This window comes from Muntiacus reevesi, chromosome 5 (assembly GCF_963930625.1).
Source record: "Muntiacus reevesi chromosome 5, mMunRee1.1, whole genome shotgun sequence".
NCBI lineage: Eukaryota > Metazoa > Chordata > Mammalia > Artiodactyla > Cervidae > Muntiacus > Muntiacus reevesi.
In genome coordinates this window covers 42,683,010-42,700,994 of record NC_089253.1, presented here as the reverse complement: position 1 = coordinate 42,700,994, position 17,985 = coordinate 42,683,010, and the positions used below count along the sequence as shown (strand labels likewise).

Here is a 17,985-nt window from a genome sequence, read left to right as displayed (position 1 = left end):
CATGTTCATGATGGGGGCTTGAATGGAGGGGAATTCAGCATAGAACTGGGGCAAAGGTTGACAGAGTTAGGTTCCAGTTGATCTATTGGTTGAGCACCTGGGGGGTGAGGTGTTAAATCCTGCAAAATAACTCAGGAATGTGCTTTAGACTAATCTTTATCATTGAAACAAAACTGGAAGTTTACAACTGATTTGTTATCTTTGCTGTTGTTAATTCTCTTACCTGATAACAGTGTTTGCGCCCTTAAGAGCATTATTCTTGAGATCTGTTCAGGGTCGCATTTTTTTAAAAAAATCATCTATCTTCTTTCATGGGAGGCAGTAATTTTGATTTGTTTTGGTCACTTCTGCATCCTCTGGTTGGCACAGAGCCCCATTTTGGAAACGTTCTGTTCGACCAAGCCTTCTAAACTCTCTAGATCCTGAGTGGCCTCGATTTACAGACTAGGAAACTGAGGCTCAGAGAAGGGAAGCCACTTGTCCAAGGTGACACCGAGACTCCTCCCCATCACCATCACCCCCACCACACCACAGCTGCTAACAGACACAATCACATCAAGTCCTGTGGCACAAGCGCCATTTCCTTCCTCCTGCCCTTCGCAAACCCTTTTTCTCCGACTTCTCCTCCACCCACCAGCGCGTATCTGAGTGTACCCGAACCCCGAGCCCGGGTGCTGTCTGTTATGCTTGCGGCTTTGGTAGACACGTGCTACTCGGGTGAATGAATCGCATGGCCCCACCCCCGCCGACAGCCAATCACAGCCTGTCAAAGCATGGCCACTTCCGCCTATTGCGGGACGCGGCGGGGGCCTTGCGGCCCACGTGGGGCTCTGGAGACAAGGGAGTAGGCGGTGGTGTACCAGGGGCGGGCTCCCCCAGCCTCGTCACCAATCCAGTGGCCCGCTGGGGACGCGCGGGGAGGGGCTAACGTGGGGCGCCAAGGCTTAAACGTGACGGGCGGGCGGGCGTAGGGAGGAGTCCTGGGCAGGGGAGCGGTGAGTGACGGAGGGCGCTGTCCAATAACAGGAGGGGTTGGGCTGCCTGAGCCAATAGGAAGTCCGTAAGGCGGGACTGGGACTGCAGCAAGTTCGGTTGCGCGGAGACCGCAGCTGTTCCCTGTCAGTGGAGGCAGCGGCCGTAGAGGCGGTGGCGACGACTTGCGGCGGCAGCGAGGAGGTGAGTGCCGGCGGCGCTGTGCATTTCCCGCTTCCCGCAGCGGGTCGGAGCGGGTGGGCGTGCGCCGGCGCTGCCGCGGGGGACGCTTATGTAAGGGTCGCGCGCGCCAAGGCGGCGCGGGCTCCACGAGTGACGGCTAGAGGAGACGGCGGCGGGCGGCGCGCTACGCGGCGCGACGTGCGCCGCCCCTCCCCTCCCCCTCCGGCGGGGGACTGCCTGCGCGAGCCCTCCGCCCCGCCCCGGGACCCCTCCTCGCGGATCCCTCGCCCCAGTCCTCCCGGCCCGCCAGCCGGCGAGCATCCTCCCCGCGCGGGCACCGCCCGGCCTCGTCCGCCCCGCGCCCAGGGGGCGCCGCTGGCGGCCTTATTCCTGCTCTCGGGCCCATTTTGCAGATGGAGAAGCTGAGGGCACGGAGCCCTCAGATGCCTCGCGCGAGGTCCCTGAGGGTTCGAACCCAGGTCTGTCAGAATCCGGAGCCCAAGTGTCCCCCGTCATACTGGAAGTTGCTCAGCTCTGAAGAAAGCCGTGGCGTGTAAGGAGAGGGTTTTCCGTGTTCCGAGTGCCTGCACTCTGCTTCCCATAGGATCCTCCTAGTAACCCCTGGGGGGCATTCTTATAATTCCACTTAGTTGCAGAGGTGAAAGCCTGGGGCGCTCAGAGGCAGTGATTAGGAGGAGGTGGGGCTGGGCTCAGTATGTTATTTCTACAGCTTTCAGCAGTTTACGAAGTGCAGTGAGTAGCAGCTGGGCCTCGGGCAAATGCCATCCTGGGCACGCAGGCTGAAGCTCTGTTGGGGAGGACCTCCTATACAGGTTCCTCCCAGCTTGTCTTGAATTGTGTACTCTGAGTGAGTTCTTTCACTTCTGGGGATTCCTTTCCTCATTTCACAGGTGCTGGGGCCAGGTCAGGTCCCTCAGCCCCTGGCACCTTTGAAATTCTTAAAAATCTGATTTTTAAGAGAGAAAGAGTAGGCCAGGGAACCCCATTCTTTGAGAAAACTGAGGCTCACAGAGGTACCGATATTTGCCAGATTATAATGAGAGCCTCCCCAGTCTTTACCAAGAGGTCAGCCTTCCCCTCGCTCCCTTACCCCCTGCACCTGCAGCCGTGGCTTCCCCCTCACTCTTCCCCTGCCTGTGTTGGAAACACTTGAACTGGGATGGATGTGGTCAGCATTTCTACCCGCTTGCAGCTACAGCTTTTCTGCTTGCCCGCTCTTCATCTAAACTCTTGAACCCTTGCTTGCATTCTCTGCACACTTGAGCTTGTCATGTTCAGAGCCCTAGATTGGGTGCTGCATGAACCAAGACCTGGGAGATGAGGTGCCCCAGAACTGCCAACAAACTGGTTGGGGGAGAGGAAAAGAAACAGAACGTAAGCAGCCAGTCAGCATGCTGTAGATGTTTGTGGAGAACGGGTGTGGGCGAGGTATGGCCCAAGGAGGACATGGAGGAGGAAGTTTTGTAGAGGCTGGCACATCAGGGTGAGAGACACCAAGGCCAGGGAGAGGAGGACTAGACTGGCTGGAGGCTGGACAGGCATGGATTGGGGAAGGCTCCACGGAAGAGGTGGATTGTGAGCTTTTTTATTTCGCCGGGGCCAGCAGTGAAGAAGCAGTGATGGATTCGAGCGGCCAGGGTTTTACGATGAAGTAGAGGTTAGTTTTAAGTAACTAGAGCCTCCCAGAGGAAGGCTGAGGAAGGCGGAAGGAGAGTGTGGAGGAAACAGGTAGGGGTTCTCAGTAGAGTGAGACGTTCAGTTGGTCCCCGAACCACTGCAGGAGACATAACGAGGTGAGGACGCTCGCTAAGTCAGAAGTGCGGTTGTGTCCAAAGACGCCAGGGTGCTTGGCTGGGCTCTGAGGGCCCAGAAGCAGCGGGCCTGAGCTACAGTTTGCTGTTTGTATTCTAATAAGCAGCCTGTGAGTAGACGTCCTTCTGAAAAGTTTCTTAGTGGCTGCTCTGCCTGTCCTGAAGGAAAGGGCTTTGCTCACTGTGGTTGCTCAATATCTGTTGTTTAAATTAGGCGGCCATTCAGACTTTCCCCAGTTTACCCCAAGTCCCCTCTGCGCCTTATCTCTGTCTCTTTCTCTCCCGAAGCCTGCTCCAGCTTGATTGACTGTCACCTCCAGCGTCACCGCTCAGAGGGGTCTGCCGTGGCGCCAGCCCGGTGGGTCCCTGCTGCCTTTGATGCGCCTGCACGGGCGGCTTGCCGTTTTCTTCCTTTTTGGCCCTCTGCCTTCTTTTCTTCTGTCTCGCTTCCAGAGCCCTGGGTGCTGTGATCGGTGCCTGTCCTGACACTGCTCCCCGGGGCAGGGGGACTAGGGCTCTGCGGGACTGCAGACCGGAGGTCTCGTTCCAAGTTGCAGCCCGTTCTGGTGCTGCAAGGATGATTGTCACAAATCGGAGGATGTGGGCGGAGGGCCTGGGCAGCCCCGGACCATCCACATCTCTCTCCAGCACCCTTCTGTGTGAGTGGGACTCCTCATGCACCTCAGCGTTGCCCTTGAGGCCTATGGGCCTTCTCTCTGGCTGCCTCCCAGGAGCATCTTACTCTTCTGAGCGGGGCCTCCTCCCTCCATCCGGAAAGTGTGCCTGTTTTGGGGGCTAGTTTCTCTTCCGGAGACGTCCTTCACAGAAGTGGGGCGTTTTGCCTGCTCTCTTTGAAGCTTCACCTGGGCCTGCTTGACCCTGTCTTCCCTTCTGTCCTACCTGCCTCTAGCCTCAGCTGTGGAAACTTTGCCAAACTGTCAAAGGAGTGGGGCCTGATAGTGGAGGCTGGGAAGATGACGAAAAGAGGAAACCGTGCCCTCTTACTGAAGGAAAAGGCGGGACCCCACCTCCTGGGCTCTTTCTTCCGCTTGGCCCCCAGGTACCCCCTTCTGCCTAGCCTCATCTGAGACGACTCGCTGCTGCCCCCTCCTCTGCTCTCATTCCTGGTGACCTTGTTCTCTGCAGGCCTTTTCCTCTTATCTTATCCTGGCGAAATTACTCTTCAGACTTTTCTGCATTAAGCCTTGCTGAATCTATTGAGTTGGACCTGGGTTCTCTCTTTTAATCATAATGATGATAAATAATGATTTCTTGTTATAATAAAAGCCAGCCTTTGTTGAGCTCTTACTATGAGGTGGCAGGGACCTTGCTAAGCCCCTTTTATGTTTTATTTATCACAACAACCCTACAACAGAAGTACTGTTAGCTCCTTGTTTACAGATGAGGAACCGTGGGTGCATAACTCCCCCAGAGTCACACAGCTCGCAGAGGGCGCAGCTGGGGTCCGCCCCACGCTCTCAGGCTCAGGGTACCTGCTTGGGTCCCTCTCATGTGTTATCCTGTTGTTAACCTCTCTTAGCTCGCCCCCAACAACCTGCTTTTTGGCATTTGGGGAGCAGAGCCTGTGCCTTCTGGCACGGTGCCCTGTGCAAGGTATGTGCTCAAGAAGTATTTTCATGAATTGAATGCCCCAAACATTCATTTTCAGTCTTGACATAATCTACCAAGGCAATTGCTTTTCTCGGAATACGGACTTAGTTCATCTGATGGTGCATTGGCCTGTGTCTCCATTTTGCTCTTTCCTGACCAGTCGTTAAAGCTGACGGACAGGTGTGGTCATTCAAAAACAAGTGGTCAGTCTGTAAACTCCGGAATGTGGTCAGGAGCCACTATCTGGGCTCCCATGGGTCCAAACACAGGGTATGCTCTTCGTGTGCATGCGTGAGTGTGGAGTGGGCGGGGGAGGGGTGCTGCTCTCTGCAGGGAGGGATGTGAGGACATAGTCAGGGAAATAGGAGACGCGATGGCTTCTTCGTTTGTGTGTCAGGTTGCAGAGAGAGACAGGAACCAAACTCAGAGAACCCGGAGGGGAGGCAACTCCTAAGGATTGGAGAAGGCTCTGCAGAGAAGATAGGACTGGGGCTAGATGGAGTGGGCAGGAGGACCAGGCACTTCAGATCAAAGAAGAGAAGTTTCTAGAACTTCTTGTTCTTGTGTAGGGGGTGCCAGAAAAGAGCTTTACTTAAATGCTTCTTACTGGGCCCATCGGCTAAGGTCTGAGCGCGTCCTCTGTACCAGGCAGGGTGCCAGCACTTGGAGCCTGTGTGACCTCCTCAGCAGCCCTCTGACCTGGGTGGAGGTGTCACTCCCATTTCACGGAGGAGGAGACAAGCCTCGAGTGGTCCTGGGAGCGGGTGGCAAGGCAGTGGAGCCCAGGCAGTTGGATGGCAGAGCGCGGGTGCTCTCAGCCCTGTGTGGCCTGGTCTTCCCCCCGGCACCCCCCCCAGGTACCCCTCCCTGAGATCAGGGGGCGGGCCGGGGGGCGGAAGCACAGCAGCAGTTCTGCTCTGGGTTCTAAGTGTGTGCTCCTGTCTCGCCTGGGTTCTCTGGGGAGCACTTGGAGAGAATCAGGGTAACACTGTCTTCTTCTTTTATTTAGATAGTGCCTGCCTTCCGAGAGCCGACAAACACTGAGGGTAAGTCCTGTGCCTGGATCCAGGTCAGTGGGATGTGCGTGGGTCGTCTCCAGGAGCAGCCGCTGTAGATGTCAGCAGCCCTGGCGGGTCAGTGATCAAGCTCAGTCAATAAAAAAGGCCAAGCAGTCTGATTTTTGGAAAATATAAGCAGTCTTTGTCTGTTCCTGTTCCCAGCGCTTTTGGTTTTCTTGGTTTTCACAAGATCACGGTGTCTGGCTCCCTGCTGGCCCCAGTTGGCAGCTAGCCCGCCTCAGCAGGAGGCCCAACTTCTGGAAAGGTGTGGCTCGGGAGGCCTGTCAGGGGAAGCGGGGTGTGGCTCCTCAGGACCTCAGGAAGCCCCCCTGTAGCGCCAGGCAGCCTCTGAGGAGACCCCTTGAGTCCATGTGGAGGGCAGGCAGCTGGGCGGAGGGACCTGGGGAGGCTGCAGGGGGTGGCTCTGTCCGCTGGCTGAAACAGCACTGGACGCGTGTCCCCAAAACAATGCAGGCGGGGGCAGTGGACTTACCCCTTCTTCCCCGAGGCCCTCCGTGTGGCAGCGCGGCCCTGGACAACCTCCTGCTCTTAAGGTTGCCCCTCCCGCAGGAAATGCCACTGATTGCTCTGATCCTGGTGCCTCTCCTCAGCCTGAATTCCAAAGTCGATGGGCCGGGGGCGCCCCTGATGGTCTGAGAGGGCGCCCTGGCCGGGCATGGTCCTGGCTCCATGCAGCAGCCCGCCTGCATTTCAGACGCTGATATGCCTCCCCACTCCACTCAGAGGCAGCCAGGTTCCTGGCTCAGGGACCGTGTTGCCCAGAGCTCAGGCCAGTGCTCAGTGTGGGGATTCCTTTCCCCAGGGATCTTTCTCAGATGACCCTTCAAGACCCATAAGCTATTCTCCATCCTGAGATTTTTCCATGTCCTCACATATCCTAGGTCTTGGGCCAGCAGTGGCTGTTTTCCACCCTGAGATGGCATTTGCTTGGAAAAGCAGTCTGAGTGTTAAGGCGGATGGTATGAGTGGAAATGCCCCTGGACCTTTGACAGACTCCACCCTCCACAAACTTCCACTGCCCTCTTCTCTCTGCTCTCAGCCTCCTGTCTTGGCTGACAGAGTTGAATGTTGTCACTCTTACTGGCATCCCTGTGAGGAGCAGAGGAGCAGCTGGGTGACGATCCCAAACCACCTCTGTTATGGAACTGAGAAATGGGGGCCCAGAGGAAGGTAATGAGCAAAATCCAAGATTCTGACCCCTTTCCTCCCCCTCCCAACCCCCCACCAGAGTGTCATCTTTTATTGTGTGTCTTCCCCAAATCCATCCATTGGAAAGCCGCCAGGAAGGGCCTTCTTCTCCCAGACCATCTAATTTGTTAAAGCTTGCTTGACTTCTCAGTCCCTGCATCCTTCCTGAGTCCCCAGAGCTTTGCTTAGTTACCGTAACTAAGACTCTGCCACTGAAGGTTCCTGCCCTCCCCTGTCCTCCTCCTCTCGTCTCCTTGGTGATCCCGGAGGGTGGTGGATGTGGCTTTTTTTTTATGCCAGAAGGCATAACTCCTGGTCATCTCAACATGCCCACATTGCTGCCATCCCTCACCCGCTCATCCTGATTTGCCTGCAGGCCAGGGGGAGGGTGGGGCAGGCTGGGATGTCCAGGGCTGCTTTAAGTACATTTCCACCAGCTGTGTGTTGCAGTGGGGCCAGAGGCCACATGCTGCAGCTTCTCTCCTTGTTGACATCCTGGCTGACGCCTCGGGAAAATTCCACGGTCTGGCTGTGCTGAGTCACGCTTTGTCTCTGAGGATGTATGTGTCACCTTTCCAACGCCTGTCACTGGTCAGCCCAGGGTCTGTCTGCGGTTACCATAGACTGAGATTGTGCTGCTGGTCTTTTCGATTTGCCCATCACTGTATGCTTCTCTGAGTGCTTTTTCTAACGTGCTGTTTTATCAATACAAAATTTATTAATCTTAAATCATTCATAATAAGTAGATTCTTTATCCTGGAAAACACTCCTCTCATGAATGAGGAAACTGAGGTTTGGAGGGACTAAGTGACTTGGTGAGTTTTGGGTGACTGGTGAGTGGCACGTTGGGGTAAGATTTTTTTTATCCCCTTACCCTGGGTTTTTGTATAATGCAGATTTTTCAGAAGTAACTTTGGTTGAAAAAATTGATTTTCAGTTTGTTTAAGTCACAGATTCAGAAGTCTCATTCTTCCTCTAAGGGCCAGTCTTTTACATCTAACTTTTGAGTGTAGCCTACAAATCTTTCTGTTCTATTTGTGATTCTACAACATGTTCACAGTCATTTTAAGGGGCCTTTGGGTTAACACTAGATCTATTTGCAATCTTAACTCATATGAAGATTTTAAGTTGAGTTTATGAATTATATTCAGCTTCCTTTAGTTAATACATGCAGTTTTCTGATTAACAAAATCTTCCATATTCCTGTAAATCTAATAAACTGACTCTTAAATTTTCTTATACATTCCTATACTGTTTTATCTTATTTTTTTACACAGCTTGATTGAGGTATTTTTAACGTAAAAATTGCACATATTTGAAGTGTACAATTTATATTTTGACATATGCATACTCTTGTGAAATCATGAGCACAATTAAGATAGTGATTGTCCAAAAGTGTCCCTTGGTTATCCCTCCCACTCACTCCTCTCTGCTTCCCACATCTCCAAGTAATCACTAACTGCTTTCTGTTATCATAAATTAGTTGGCACTTTCAGGAATATTATGTAAGTGAACTCATAATATGTATTCCTTTTTTGTCTGGCTTCATTCACTCAGCATAATTATTTTGAGGTTTGTCCGTGTTGCATGTAATAACAGTTCTTTCAATGGCTGAGTAATATTCCGTTAGTGGATGTTCCACAATTTGTCTGTTCACTTGTTATTGGTCATTTTAGTTTCCAGTTTTTGGAAATTTTAAATAAAGCTGCTATGACCTTCTGTGTACAAGTCTTTGTATGGTCATATACTTCCTTTTCTCTTGGGCAGAGACATAGGAGCGGAGTGGCTGGATGGAATGGTAGGTGTGTGTTTAACTTAAACTGCCGAGCCATTTTCCAAAGTGTCATTTTACATTCCTACCTGCAGCGAGTGAGCTGGTCTCTCCACCCTCACCAACTCTGGAGTTGGTCAGTGGTTTTCATTTTAGTCATTTTAAAAGGTATGTAGTGGTATCTCATGGTGGTTTCAGTTTGAATTTCTCGGGTGACTAATGATGTTGAGCCTCTTTTCATATGCTTACTTGTCATCTGCTAATACTGATTTTAAACAGTAAAATTCCAACTTAAAAGAGGAAAATATGCTCCACTACAGGGCAGGGCATTAAGTGACAGAGGATAGTTGAAACCTAAGCCTTAAAAAAAGCATTTGATATGGCAATTTCAGCTCTAAAAATGTCACCTAAGGTATAATGGGACAAGCACATAAACATACTCAGCTGTTCAGAACAGCATTTTTCTGGCAAAAAGAAATGTGAAACTGGTACTTCCCTGGGGGTCCAGTGGTTAAGATAATGCACTTCCAATGCATGCAGGGGTTGCAGGTTCAAACCCTGGTTGGGGAATGAAGATCCAACATGCCGTGCAGCTAAAAAGAAAAAAAAAGACTCTAAGGGCTTCCCTGGTGGCTCAGTGGTAAAGAATCTGCCTGCAGTTGACAAGGGACACCAGTTCAATCCCTGGTCCAGGAAGATTCCACACGCTATGGAGCAGTTAAGCCTGTATGCTGCAACTACTGAGCTCGCCCAGCTGAGAAGCCCACCCACTGCAACTAGAGAGTAGCCCTTGCTCCCCACAACTAGAGAAAGCCCAAGTGCAGCAATGAAGACCCAGCACAGCCCGTAAATAAGTAACTCTTTAAAAAAAAAAGTGAAACCACCAAAATGTACATGAGAAAAGGATTGCAACATATGTAATCTTTTATTGCATCATACAGTGCAGCTTTAAAAATAGCCCACATGCCCTTATCAAACTGGGGCTCTGATCTGTTCCCACAGAACAAGAGCCATGATGCTTTTACTCGAGAAAGGCAAAACAAGGTGTAGAACACCTTAATTTTGGTAATCTGGGAATGTTAACACCTCATTTGTTATTTGGAAATGTTATTCCAGTTTTTTTTCTGGATGCTGGGATTATAAAATTATATGTTAAAAAAAATTTGCTGTGTCTTTTAAATCAGAGTTTTGAAAAATTTAGAGCAGTGTGGCATTTGTAACACTATTTAGAGCTTAAGACCAAGTACAGAGTATTTAAGTATCAGAGTTCTTTTACCCATATATATTTCAAAAAGTTGTTTAGGGGGATGAAAACCTCTTTTTAAATGCCATGTGAGATATAGATTCCTGGGGAATGGTGTAATAAGGACTTCCGAAAGATACTCCTCTATAAGAAAAGAAAACTGACAAAACCTGGCAAAATCAACTTGTTCAGAACTCTAAATTAACCAAAGGCTTGCAGCAACCCAAGGTACATTTATTCAAGAAAAATGGCTGAATCTTGTTTTCAACAAAAAATTATGAGGCATGTAAAAACAAGAAAGAATGGCATGTACAACAGGAAAAGATGCAATCCGTAGAAACCATCCCTTGAGGAAACTCAGACCTTGGACTTTAAACAGAAGATTTTAAATCATCTGCTGAAAAATATGTTTAAAGAACTAAAAACAGTATGAGAACCGTACCTCACCAAATATGATCAGTAAGTGATAGAAATTATAAAAAAAATTCTGGAGTTGAAAATTATGATAACTAAGGTGAAAAAAATCACTAGAGAAGCTCAACGGCAGAGTTGGGCAAGTGGAAGAAACAGCAAACTTTGTTTTGCCTTTTTTTTTTTTCTTTTTTAAAGGCCTTGCCATGTGGCTTGTGGGATCTTGGTTCCCTGACCAGGGACTAAACCCACACCCTTAGCAGTGAAAGCGTGGAGTCCTAACCACTGGACCGCCAGGGAATTCTCAGGATCAGCAAACTTGAAGATAGGTGTATTGAGATGAAACGCTGAGGAACAAAAGAAAAAAAGTGAGGGAAAAGAAACAGAGCCTCAGACATCTACAATATACACATGATAGGAGTCCTAGAAAGAGGGTAGAGCAAAAGGAGCAGAATGAAGTTTGAAGAAATAATAGCCCCAAACTTCTCAAACTTGATGAAAAATAATAATTTAGGTACCCGAGAGGTTCAGTGAACTCCAAGTAGGATAAAATTAAAGAGATTCACACATAGGCACGCCATGATCAAAGAATCTTGAAAGCAGAAAGAGATAAGCAATTCATCAGAAGGGCTTTTTTTTTTTTAATGATACAACCACTTTAATTAAAAAACATTTTGTCGTCATTCCACAGCATGTGGGACCTTAGTTTCCTGACCAAGAAACATGTCAATATAGTCCCTAAATGACAATTACTCAAGCTACTTTCACACTTAACCTGTAGGAATTCTTTTACCAAGTTCCCTCTGCAAGTACTTTTAGAAATACCTAAGGAGTGCTTGTTGTGTGTTCCACCAAACCTGGGACATAGTTGGGGCTGGAAAAATATTTGTTGAATGAAATCTGCCTGGATTACTTGTTTTCTTGGCCAGCTGTCTATTTACTCTTCTTCATGTAACCTAGTTCTACCTGTCTCAGAGCTGTGGCCTCTTTCCTCATACTGTTGATATTTTGCCTTCAGATCTACACAAACAGATCTATCAAATAGCTTCTCAAAGTACATCTTTTGAAAATACTATCAGATATTTCACAAAGTTTTACTGAATGCTTGGGAATAGCAGAATGGAATTACAACATAGGAAAGAAAAAAAAAAAAATTTTTTTTTTCCCTTAAAGGTGAATTCAACCTTTACCTCTAGAAAAATGGAACAACTACTATCATCTGCTAACGACAGCCTCACTCTTACCCGCTGGCCGTCAAGTTTCACCAAATACTGGGATCTAATCTCAACTAGCGTATCCCAGGATACGATGGAACCCACTGCTGATGTTCTGTTGCTTTGGTTGTTAATGATATTCCTTACAGTTTTATTCTTTATTGGACATTTCTCCTCGGGACAGGTTAAGGTCATGGTTTCATTGTCATGGATGATGGATCAGAGGTTCGGGGGGGTCCAGATACTTATGCAAGAGGCAGAGTCGTGTTTGGGAAGCAGCAATTCCGGTTCCTGGCCTTGAGTTCTTCCCGCTGTCCGAACAGAATGTCAGAGTGTGATGTCTCAGTGTCTCTGCGCACAGGTCTGAGAAGACCAACCTGAAACTCTCCAGCTTCCTACTTGATCTCTTGATCAATGTTGGCTGCTTTTGGCCCCAAAGCCGTTTGTTGTCACTTGGACTTGTGGGAGTCCACTCAGGGCAGGGATCCCCCCCCCACCCCCCACCATGTTGCCCAAGACCTTACAGCTTTCCTCAGCTATTCTGGATTTTGACTATTTTATTCTAGTCAGTTGCTAAACAGCTGTTTTTGTTTTTGCTGATCCAAACCATCTTTCCATTGCTTTTTACTTCTGGTATTCTTAAACGGCAATTTCAGTATTTGGCAGAATAAATCTCCCGTGATCTAATCCTGACTTTTTGCAATTGACTGAATGGTTTAAGAAAGGCGAAAGTTGCTACTGTGCCTTATTCCAAGGAGCTGTTTGTTCCCTCCTCAAGCCTTTGCTCCGCATCTGTGGCAGGCAGGACGCTGTAAGGCCACAGACATGACGACGTGGCCCCAGCCGAGGTGGCTTGTCCTGTGGCCGAGGAGAGAAGGATGTGTGTGCCGGAACCGAGCTCACGCTCGCTCTCGTGGTGACTGGTTGACGAGAACAGTCACGGTTTCCATTCACTGAGCGCGGTTTCTGTGGCCAGTGAGATGCTAAATGCAAAAACGAGTGTAGAAAATTACCAGGGGAGTGGCATGGTCATGGCTGAGCCAGGGAGCTTGGGCTTAGGCTTCCCCACGTAGCCTGTCACTCTGGCGACTTCCCTGGGCTCCGTGAGCCTTGGTTTCCTCATCTAGAAAATAGGGGCAAGAAGACCTTCCTCGTGGGCTGTTGGTGGGAATGTAAATTTGTACACTGTGGAGAATCTCCAGTGTGGAGATTCCTTAGAAAACTGAAACTAGAGCTACCATATGACCTTGCAGTCCCACTCCTGGGCATATATATCTGGAGAAAATCATGATCCAAAAGGATACATGCACCCCACTGTTGATTACAGCACTGTTTTACGATAGCCAAGAAATGGAAGCAACCTAAAATGTCATCGACAGAGGAATGGATCAAGAAGATGTGACACATATACATACAATAGAGTATTACTAAGCCATTAAAAAGAATGAAATCATGCCATTTGCAGCAACTTGGATGGACCTAGAGAGTGTCATACTGAGTCCAGTAAGTCAGACAGAGAAGGAGAAATATACGACACCCCTTATACGTGGAGTCTAAAAAAAATGATGCAAATAAACTTACGAAACAGAAAGAAACTCACAAACTTAGAAAACGAACTTTTGGTTGCCAAGAGAAGGGATAGTTAGGAGGTTTGGGAAGGTCATGTACACACTGCTGTATTCAAAATGGATAACCAACAAGGACCTACTGTGTAGCACAGAGAACTCTGCTCAATGTTCTGGAGAGCCTGGATGGGAGGGGGTTTCGGAGATGGAGATGTATACATGCATACATGGATGCATGTATACGTATGGCTGAGTCCCTTCGCTGTTCACCTGAAACTCCCACAGCATTCTTAATCAGCTATTTCCCAAAACAAAGTGAAAATTTTAAAACTTGAGAAAAAAAAGACCTTCCTCAGGGGGCTTATTGGAGGGATTTAGTGAAATAACGTGACCCGACGCTTAGTGGACGCGTCCTGGTGGTGGCTGTGTGGATGGGGCCCGTGGAGAGCAGAACACGTGAGGCCAGGGACCTGCAGGCTGGGGGGACTGGGTGGGAGGAGAACTGCTCAGGAAGTATGTCTTGGGAGAATTGGCCCAGAGTCCCATCTGGGTCGGTGGAGAGGAGGACACGGCACCCAGGCAGTGGCACATGGAGCAAAGTCATGTGCTGAGAAAAGCCAGGCTTTGAAGGGGTGATGCCCCCAGCCCCACTGGCAGGAGGCAGGCGATGGATGATCTACGAGGATGGAGACTTGTGTCTGCTTTGTTTTCCACTGTACCCGCAGGACCCTGGCACTTAGTTACAGAACGGATGCTGTTGGGGAGTAGCGAGCATCAGGGCTGGGGGGTTCTGTGTGTGCCCAGCTGCCTGTTGGCATTTTAGGTGAGAAGCCTTGGAGATGCTTGAGCTGGCGACCCCTGCTCTCCCCCACCCCACCTCGCCCTCACCCCCGCCCCCCCACCAAAGTGACTGGGATTTTGAGAAAACTCTGGCAGCAGTGGGCCAGTTGGCCTGGCATGGGGAGAGGCAAGAGGTCAGGGTGGGGGACCAGCTCTGAGAGGCCATTGCTGCAATTCAGACTTGCTGTTGCTGCCTGCGTGGACCAGGGAAGGGGTGGCGATGGGAAAGAGGAAGCGAACACAAAAGAATGGTTGTCATGGGGCAGAGTGGAGAGAGGACTTGGAGAGCTCTAATTTGCAACTCTGCCTCCATCCTGAAATGCTGAGCAGGAAAAGCAACCCATTCATACAGTCGAAGGACTGACGTCAGGGAAGTGGTCGTTGCTGCTATTCACTCACTCAGTGATGTTCAGTTCTTTGCGACTCCGTGGGCTACAGCACACCAGGCTTCCCTGTCCTTCACTGTCTCCCGGAGTTTGCTCAGACTCATGTCCATTGAGTCGGAGAAGCCTTCCAACCATCTCGTCCTCTGCAGGGGAAGTGGAAAGGCGTAGAAATAGGGAGTTGGAATGGGGTGCCATTTTTGGAGATGAGCTGTTAAGCCCAACGCAGAATTCCCTGAGCAAACCGAGTTTTCTTGAGACCAGAGTCTTTCTCTCCAGTGGGCGGATGAAGGACGTTTCTGGGGCAGAGGGTTTTGGATTTGGAATGTAGCCATTCCTAGCAGCCCCGTGGCCCCAGAGGGACGATTCAGTCACTGCAGTGTTGAGATTTTTGTCCCAGATCAGCCAGCCCAGCAGAGTAAACTCAAGTGGCTGATGGGACCCCAGTCAGGGGTCTTTGATGGTGTTTTTAACCTACAACATTTCAGACACCAAATGTGTGCTGTTTTTTCCAATGCCAACAAATTCTCTGACATCAACTGGGTGATCTACACTTTAGTTTGGTTCTGATACTGACCATCTGGAGTTAGTGCAGATACCACAGGTTAAGGGTTCAGTCCCACAAGACTGTCCCTACTTCAGTCACCTGTATAGTAACTACTACCTGTACTTCTGACCAACCGGTTATAAGTAGGGGATTCCCACCTAGGTTTGATAATTTGCTATAATGGCTCATCAGTTCAGTTCAGTCACTCAGTCGTGTCCGACTCTCTGCAACCCCATGGACTGCAGCATGCTAGGCTTCCCTGTCCATCACCAACTCCCCGAACTTGCTCAGACTCACGTCCATCGAGTTGGTGATGCCATTCAACCAGCTCATCCTCTGTTGTCCCCTTCTCCTCTGTAATGGCTCATAGAACTCAGAAAAGCACCTTACTTATATTTACTGATTTAATTTAAAGATTACAAATAAACTGCCAGATAAAGGGGTACTTTAGGTGAGGTCTAGAAGGATCCAGGCATAGGATTTTCTGTCCCCATGGAGCTGGGGTGCCTCACCCTTCTGGCAGTTGCCAACCAGGAGGTTCCCAGAACGCTGTTGTTTAGGGTATTTGTGGAGATTCCTTTGTGTGGGCATCATCAGCCATTGGTGTCTAACTCAATCTCCAGTTCCTCTCCCTTTCCTAGAAGTCTGGAGGTAGGGTGGAAAATCCAATCCTCTAATCACATGGTTGCTTCCTCTGGCAACCTGCCTCCATCCTGAAGCTGTATCTAGGGGCTCACCGAGAGTCAGTGTGTTAGCATAAGCGCAGGTGGTTGAAAAGGGGTTTTGTGAATAACAAAAGATACTCCTCTCACCTCATCATGCAGGAAATTCCAAGAGTTTTAGAAACTCTTGCTCCAGGAACCTAGGACAAAGACCAAATATGTATTTTTTATTATATCATAACATCACAGGGTCTTTGCGGGATTCTGGGCTTGGATGGTCTGAAGTTGTACCCTTGTGAGATGACAGAGGAGCTTCCAACTCTGAAACCTGATATTTGGTGAAACAGTTACTGATAAGGCGAAGGAAGCCTAGGTGTGACCCGGGTAACAGCCAGAGGCACCACCCTTGAACCTGGTAGTTTTTTAACAGGTTACCAAGCAGCAACCCAGAGGATTAGGACTTGACTTTAAAAAGTTTTATATTTTAGCTCAGTACTACTTGTGTCTGGTACAAATGTCTAAATGTATAAAAATGTCCTTTTGCTTTCTCTTCATTATAACCCGGTTCAGCTCCTTAGAGCTGGTTAAAGTGTCTTATCTATCCTTTTAGAGATGATGTGGCCATTTAAAATAGAAGTATATTTCCGTTCTTTTTTCCTCCTACATCCTCTCTTTGCCTGTGTGCTTTTCATTAATCAGTGTATCTTGGAGATCTTCCCATATCAGGACAGATGTCTGCCTCATTCTTTAACAGCTGTGTAGCATTCCATAGTTTTTCTTTTTGCCATATGTTTATTGCAAAATATATCACACAGAAGGCTTTTTTTTTTTTTTTTGGCCACACCACTGGGCATATGGGATCTTGGTTCCCCAAATAGGGATGGAACCCACATCCCCTGCGTTGAAAATACACTGTCTTAAGCACTGGACCACCAGGGAAGTCCCCAGAAGACACATGTTAAACAAGTACACACACACACACCAAAATAATAAAATGAACATATATGTTCCCTTCCTCCAAGTTAAGGAATAAAAGGTTGTGGCCATAGAAGTCCCCTAAGTGCCCTTACCCCACAACTGTTCTGACTTTTGTAGTAATCATTCTTTGGATTTTCTCGATAGTTCTACCACTCATGAACAATTTCTAGATAATATATTATTTAGTTGTGCCTGGCTTTGAACGTCATAGACCTGGAGTTGTACTGTAGTTTTCTGTGGCTCTGTTCACATCCAGGAACACAGGTGTGACTCCTTGAGTTTGCACCGCTGCGCAGCTCTCCACTGAATGAATGCACTGCAGTGTTCCTGCTGCCAGGAAGCCTGTGAGCCGCTCCCATGTGTTTGCTCTTAGGAATAGCCCAGTTGTGCACATTCTTACATAGTTTTTCCAAGTTGTAAACTAGAAGTGGAATTTCTGCCATGTCTCACTCTTCCTGGTTATGCAAAACTATTCAAATGTGGTTGTGCTAATTTATCCTTCTTCCCACCAGCAGTATAGAGCCTTGTTTTCTGATCACCCTTGGTGGGAATTTGAACCACAAATCTGTGATGGTTGTCTTGTGATTGCAACTTCTTAGGGTGAGTTTTTTTGTTTCTCCAACTGCTCAGTGCCAAAGATAGACACTTGATTTTTCGTGCAGGTAGCTTTGGGGCGTGAGGAGTAGATCAGATTTATTTCTTCTTTACTCATTTTCTGAGGGAGCATCCTTGGAAGTCCCCACTTCACTGGAGGTAAGGTCTTCTTTGACCTCCCACCTTGGGTGGACTCTGGGCTCTGTCCATGTGCCCTTTGAAACTTTGAAAGCTGAATCACAGGTTTGCCTTGATTCTGCCAGTGCCCTCAGGGCAAAATATCAATGTTTACTTGCCTGTCTGGGTTTCTGTCTCTGTTGAGATTTTGGTCCAAGTGGTGTTCCTTATGTTCTTGCTAACTTGTCTATGTTTTTAAGAAAAAAAAATTAAATGTATATACATGAAGGTACACATGTATTTTATCTAGCATTTTTAGTTGTTTTTAGCAGGAGAGATGAATGGTTATCTAGCCCAGGTAGAAAATCTCTTATTTAACTTTAAAGTAGTGCTTTTGAGATGGAGTCCCTAGGGATATGGCTTCCATTTTCATTGGTCTTTGGGTTTCACATTTGAGAATAAGACTACCAGCATCACAGGGCTGTTTCATCAGAATTGCAGTACATTGATGCTTGGGTCTGGCCAGGTAATCTGACTCACTCATTTCAAACTCACGTGACACTGATTTGTCTGAGAGGCCACTTTGTGAGTTTATAATGGACGATGGAATCCCTGGGGTCTGCCCCTCTTGGTTTTGCAGACATTTGAACTAGAGATCAAATTGTCAGCATCCGTTGGATCATAGAAAAAGCAAGAGGATTCCAGAAAAACATCTACTTCTGCTTCATTGACTACACTAAAACCTTTGACTGTGGATCACAACAATCTGGAAAATTCTTGAAGGGAATAGCAGGC

The 17,985-nt window shown here is 48.5% G+C and overlaps 1 protein-coding gene across 3 annotated transcripts in view; it reads left to right on the top strand.

Annotated features, from left to right (window-relative positions):
* Positions 1-1,086: 1,086 nt before the first annotated feature.
* The window catches only part of PC (pyruvate carboxylase), a 99,477-nt gene continuing 82,578 nt past the window's right edge, over positions 1,087-17,985 (top strand). Inside the window, exons 1-2 of one of the 3 annotated variants that reach the window (XM_065937831.1) lie at positions 1,087-1,176; positions 5,608-5,644. The gene's annotated coding sequence lies outside the window, so the exon portion shown is untranslated. Of the gene's footprint in view, positions 1,177-1,568; positions 1,709-5,607; positions 5,645-17,985 lie in introns of those variants that run through there. The other 2 variants (XM_065937832.1, XM_065937834.1) reach the window with 2 other exon arrangements.